The sequence below is a fragment of the Peromyscus californicus genome, unplaced genomic scaffold, assembly GCF_007827085.1.
Source record: "Peromyscus californicus insignis strain IS unplaced genomic scaffold, ASM782708v3 Scaffold_14__1_contigs__length_90479793_seg_2, whole genome shotgun sequence".
NCBI lineage: Eukaryota > Metazoa > Chordata > Mammalia > Rodentia > Cricetidae > Peromyscus > Peromyscus californicus.
In genome coordinates this window covers 66,931,181-66,937,705 of record NW_026294436.1, presented here as the reverse complement: position 1 = coordinate 66,937,705, position 6,525 = coordinate 66,931,181, and the positions used below count along the sequence as shown (strand labels likewise).

Below are 6,525 nucleotides of genomic sequence, written 5' to 3'. Positions count from 1 at the left end.
GGGTGCTGGGCACTCAAGGTCACGTCTTTGGATTCATGAAAATGTTTACGCCTACCAAGAGGGATCACGTACTCGTTGCTTCTGATGGAGGGTAGGCTGAGCCATTGGTGGGCCAGAAGGTGAGTCTGTTGCAGGTGGAGCAGACAGGTAGGGTCCTTGTGTGGCTCAGACTCCACTGGACAGCCTATCCGAGTCACAGAACTAATGACAGGGCCAAGGAATGCCACAACAAACACACCTCACAAGAGACCTCATGCAAAGGATTTACTAGGGTAGGGAGGACACAAAAAGCAGCCTCTGCACAGGAATGGAAAAGAGAGAGACACCAGTCCATGATGGCATGGACTTTTTAGGGGGCATAGAGTATATGCATAGGGAAAACACAAGACTGTGGAAACATGTTGGCATTAGTGAAGACGGACTGAAGGTGGGTTGTGGGGGGTGGGGGCAGGGAGTAGGCGGGGAACCTGGTTCTGGAATGCGGGCAGTTCTTAGTTGACTAGCAAGCACCAAGTGTTCTGAACTACTGAGCCATATCTCCAGCCCTATCTTATTGGTTGTTTTTTTTTTTTTTCTCTTTGCCTGTGAGATCCTAGTGGCCTTCAGGTGAGATCAGAATAAGATAATGGGGTTCCTGCTGTGAGATATTTAGTCATTTGCTTTCTGCTTTTGGAAACTCACTTATCACTGTGGGACTGGCGCGAAGTGTTTTGTTTGTTTGTTTGTTTGTTTTTATTACTACACAAGAGGAAAGAGAAACAACTGAGGGGAATAAAGCAATTCCCGTGCCCGGCTGTGGGTCCCATAGATAACGGTAACATACACCTTTGACATCGGCCTTTATTAACCCCTCCCTTAACCCCTTTGTCAGGCTCGCTGTTCAACTCTATGGCTGTCGTCCTTCTGGGTAAAGATAAATTCATTTAATATAAATTTGAATTGAGTCTAAGTCTTTGGTTTTTCCCAGTGAATTGGAACACCCCAACACCATCAGTACCTTTATAAAATATGGACTGTTACCATTTTCACCTTGGGTAGCCTCAGCTACATAGTGACTTCAAGTCCAGCCTGTACTACATGAGACCCAAAAACAAAAAAAACAAAACAAAACAAAACTAAGACAAATAAAACCCACTTTAGAGACAGGGTTTCCTGTATCCTAGTGTTGTGCCCAGATCGCAGGGACCCCCAAAAGACCACCGTGGAGCCCGAATCCCACATGTAAAAGCCAAGAGACTTTATTTTCAAGCTCTGAGCTCCGTCTCTCTGTCTGTCTGACACACCGGTGAGAGCAGAGAGCCCTGAGCTCAGATGGGGCAGAGTTTTTATCATAGCAGAGGTTGGGGTGAGGGGATTTCTGGGGTTCAGGGCCCTGATTGGCTGACATTTGTCTAGGGGTATCTGTAAAACAGAAATAGGTGTGTGCTAGACTCAGGGACATCTGGCCATCTTATCTAACCTTATCTAATGGTTGGAATGTTTCGGATGTAGGTCCTCCCTGTGTGGGGTCAGTTTATGGCTTTTCCTGGGTCCGGGTGTTGCCTGCCAGTAAGCCTGTCACAGAAGCTGTGTCTGGGCCTCTAAGCCTGTCATGGCAGCTGTGTGGTCAAGCTGTTTTGGGCTCCCCACACTAGGCTGGCCCCAAACTTACTAAGTAGCTGAACTCCTTGAACCCCTAATCTTCCTGAAGCCCCAATGGGGTTTCAGGTGTGTGCCACCATGCCCGGCTTACAAAATAGTTTTGTACATAAGTTTCCACCTAGTTGTCTTGCAAAATCTTTTCACTGTGACAATTCAATTGTTGGATTTCCCACATAGATGATGCCAAAGGCATTTAATTTTATCAAACCCCTTTTCTGCTTCTTTTGAGGCCATTATATATACATTTTTTTCCTTCAATCTATTTTTTTTTCTTGCACTGAAAGTGAGTTGGGAGGTGATTGTCTGGCTTTCTTAGGAAAACAAGAGAGCCTGGAGCCTCATGGGCGGCCCTGCTTGCAATAAGTGGATTAAGCAGTTAGATTAGCAATTGATAAGTGAAGTATCTAAGTCCACAGGCCTGATGACAAATTCACAGAAGGTTGTAGAACCCCTCATGGGTAAGTAATTCAGCCGAGGGAAGGTATCCCCCAGAGCCCAGACCCCTAGATGGGAAAAAGGAGGCGTGTAGGGATGATAGGTCCTGTGTGTAGACTCAGACTGCAGAATGTGTGTGGGAAACGATGCCCTCAGTAGACTGGAGCCTAGGGTGCCCCCTACCCTGGGCAGGTGCAGTTACACCCCGGCAGGCCACAAGGGCAAAGGAGTGTTTGTCCCTCAACACTAAATCTGATCTAAACGGGGATAAATGTGTGAATGCTTTAACTGCAAATTCAAAATGCTAATCATCTAATTCAGAAGCACATTTTAAAGTAAGATTACCTATTTATTGCTCTCTGAGGGGCTGGATAAGATGTCTGTGCTGTTTGGTGTCCAGAAACAGATGACAGGAATTTTTTTTTTTGGTTTTTCGAGACAGGGTTTCTCTGTGTAGCTTTGCGCCTTTCCTGGAACTCGCTTTGTAGACCAGGCTGGCCTCGAACTCACAGAGATCCACCTGCCTCTGCCTCCCGAGTGCTGGGATTAAAGGCGTGCGCCACCACCGCCCGGCTGACAGGAATTATTTTGATTAAGGTTTGTTTGGAGTCTGGTTTATTCCTGTGGTTGTGATCCCCTAGTGTTGGGGTTAGAACCCAGGGCCCTGTGCAAACTGGCTAAGCATTCTCCCTGCAATACAGCTACAGCCCATAATGAATATTTTTGATTACTCATTGATGATTTAACATTGTCAAAGCTTCCCAAAAGCTAATGCTTTTCAACATTAGTATTAGACTTCAGTTGAGTGATTATTGAAATGTCATAAAAATAAACTGCTTAGCCTGGCATGGTGGGGCATGCCTTAAATTCCAGCAGAGGCGAGCTGATCTCTGGGAGTTTGGGGTTAGTCTGGTTTTCATAGCGATTCCAAGCCAGCCATGGCTACATAGTGAGACTATGTCTCAAAATAAATAAATGCTTTTTAAGAAAAGGAATTGCTTACCCAAAAATTAAACAAAGAAAAGGGAAACATTTCATTTATATGGAAGAATGTATCATGTTCATGGTATGGTTGCTGTGAGACTTCTGCTAGGAAAGCTATTTCTGTTTACCCAAGATAGAGGGTAACAACAGCCCACTTAAATGACTCTCCCCAGCTTGGTGCCCCAGCAATTTTATTGGAAATACTCACAGGAGCGGGAGTGACTCAGCAGCTGCCTCACCAAACAGCCCACCTGAGCATGGGTGATGACTCATGACCTTGCGTCGCTGGGGTTCCGTGCCCAACTTGCAGATAGCTGTACCACTGAAGAGTCCTCTCTGTCCCAGCTTTTGACTCTTGTGGAATCTCGGGGAGGGGGCTGGCGAGTTTCATGAACTTCCAGGGTTTTTTTTTAAATTTCTTTTATTTTTTGTTTGTTTGTTTGTTTAGATTTATTTTATGTGTGTGAATGTTGTGCCCGCATGGATGTGTGCACATGCCTGTCATGCCCTCAGAGGCCAGAGAGGTATTGGACTTTCTGAGATTGGAGATACTGGGTTCTTACAGAATGTTTCAAACTGTCTGTCAGTGCTGAGAACTGAACCTGGGTCCTCTGCAAGGGCAACACGTGCTCAGAAAAGAATGTTTCAATCCAGAGGAAACAGGCTTAGATCTCACCTGAGATGCCCATCGGGAACTATACATATACAGATGCAGACAGAGTTCAGCAGAAGACAATGTTTAAAGTAACTGGTGTGACGACGGCCTCACTGCAGATCGCTGGGCAAGGGTTAAGGAAAAGGTGTGAAAGACAGAAAGGAAAAGAAAAACTTGTTAACCGCAAAGCCTTGAATTTATACTTCTGTTAGCTTTTTTATGTAAATACATTAAGAACTTTAAAAACTCTATACTAGGCTGGAGAGATAGTTACTCTTGCAGAGAACCTGGGTTCAGTTCTGAGTACCCACATGGAGGCTCACAACACCCATCCACATAAAATAATAAATAAATATTAAAAATTAAAATAAGCCAGGCAGTGGTGGCACACACCTTTAATCCCAGCACTGGGAAGGCAGGGACAGGCTTGTTCGGCCCATTGCCTTGGATCCCCAGTCTGATGGCCTGTGTTCCCCATCGGACTAGGGCATCTAACAGTATATAGCCTGGGGGAGATCATCACCAATTGACCTGGCTTCCCTGATAACAGTGCCATCTACCTGTGGGCTACTGCAGTAACCGAGTGTATGCCTGCATGAAGTGCCCAGACCAGAAGTGTCTATATACCTGTCAGACCAAAGATGGTGATATGCAGCCTCAGCTTGAAATTGTTCCTGAAGATGACTCCCAGAATACCATCGTGGGCTCCTCTGCAGAGGCCTGTTGTGAAGAACTGCTCAGGGCCATCCGTACAACAACGGGGACACTGGTGGCTAATCCACTTTCACATGGTGCTGACTTCTTTGGGTTTTCTCATCCAACCATCCACAGCCTGATTCAGAGTTGTCCAGAAGCTCAAAACCGTGTCAGTTATCAGTGGGTGAAATTCGATGCACACAAACCCAGGAAGGGGCAGCTCTCCCGGAAACTGCCGGAGAAGGATACAGCTGTGAGCCTCGAAGCCTTTCAGACACAGATCTTTGATGATGACCATGAGGATTCCATTCTGCCGGGATCCTGGACCTGCCTGAGCTTCAGCATGAAGCCCTTGTTACATCTTCACCAGCCAGCGTGCCTGACACATGAACCCTTGGGAGACTCTGACCTTGCAGGCCCTGCAGTGTGGGCCATCACAGCGTGGCCCAATGCAGTCTTCAGACTGAACAGGAAGGGAGTAGAGCCTGCCTCCTTTCATCACCATGAGTTTTTCACTTGAACTAAAACTTCCTCTACATGGAAGACGGCAGAGGTTGAGAAGCAGAGAAGGGATTAGCACAGTTCATCGTGGATGTTCCTGTGCTGACAGTTGCTTTAATTTTTAATAATAAATATCTCTTGACAGTTTAAAAAAAAAAAAGAGTACCTACTGCTCTTATAGAGTCCAGTTCCTAGCACACTTGCAGGGGACAAGAGGAGGGGGTGTCTCACAACCACATGTAAACTCCAATTCCAAGGGATCTGATACCCTCCTCTGGCCTCTGAAAGCAATTGCATTCATGTGGGTTCCCACAGCATACACACACACACACACACACACACACACACACACACACACACCATATAAAACTAAAAATAAATCTTTCAATAATACCACATCACTTTTTAACCCTTTGGAACAAGTAAGAAAATTGCCTCACAGCTGCTTAGTTTATTTTTTAAGTCCATTAACTTGTTTTCCCCCTTTTTTAAAAAAATTAGAGAACACAGAGTTGCTGAGATCTTGCTGATTGCATCCTGTGGTGTATACATTAGTTGCTGTATCCACAGACTCATCAGACTTGGACGTCTGTCTCTCTGTCTAACCACCTCTTTGTTCCGGTATGCATGTACAGTGGTGTACGCCCGAGTCCGGTTTATATTTGTGTGCACTTGGCTTCTTTGGGAGACTCATCCTGTCTGGTAATCTTTGTCATCTTTTTTGTTTGGTTTTTGTTGTTGTTGTTGTTGTTGTTGTTGTTTTTGTTTTGTGAAACAGGGCTTTTCTGTTTAACAGTCCTGGAATTCACTTTGTAGAACTGGCTGGCCTCGAACTCACAGAGATCCACCTGCCTCTGCCTGGGAGTGCTGGGATTAAAGGCGAGGGTGGGGGTGGGAGTGCGGGTGGGGAGCGGCACCACCCCACCGCCTGGTTTAGTCTTTGTAGTCTTAATAAGCAGTTCCCTTCACTCCCTGGCTCCAAGTCTGAAGCCAGGGCTCTAGCCTATCCACTTTCTTGGCCTGTGGTCCAGCCCTGCACAACACCTCCAAACCCTTAAGTTCCTTAGTGAAGAAGGGTAACACATTTTGAAACCACACCCCAACCCCACCCCGCACGCAGGAAGTGTCGGATGATCGCTTCTGTGACACATATGAGTAAGCAACTCTTTTCTTGATGGTGAGACAAGCCTGTGGCAACCCCAAGACCGCCGGTTGGAGGACAGCCTAAGGCTAGGTGGTGAGACCCTACTTCAACAAACAACAGCAAAAGTAAACAAAGCAAACATATCGGAGGAGGGGAGAGAGGGAAGAGCAATCAGAAATTTTGTTTTTTTTCCGGAGGTTTTAGTTCCAGAAGGCAGCCAATCATGGCTCAACGGATGATATGCTATTAAAAGTTAAACGAAACTTGGGCCCGTTGCCATTTAATCAAACCGGTGATCTTCTGGACTCGTGGAGAGGTAGCCACCCCGAAGGACTCCACCCACGGAGGCGCTGAAGCGGCAGGCTTATCCAGCCGCAGACTTTACCTTCCCTTTTCGCCTTTTCCCAGGCTCCGCGAGCAGGCGAAGTTCTGAGCCTCGGAATCCAGGCCCCGCCCATCACCCGGCGGC

General features: G+C 46.5%; 1 pseudogene; it reads left to right on the top strand.

Annotated features, from left to right (window-relative positions):
* The first annotated feature begins 340 nt into the window (after positions 1-340).
* Positions 341-4,990, top strand: LOC128109341 (transforming growth factor beta regulator 1-like; annotated as a pseudogene).
* The last annotated feature ends 1,535 nt before the right edge of the window (positions 4,991-6,525 follow it).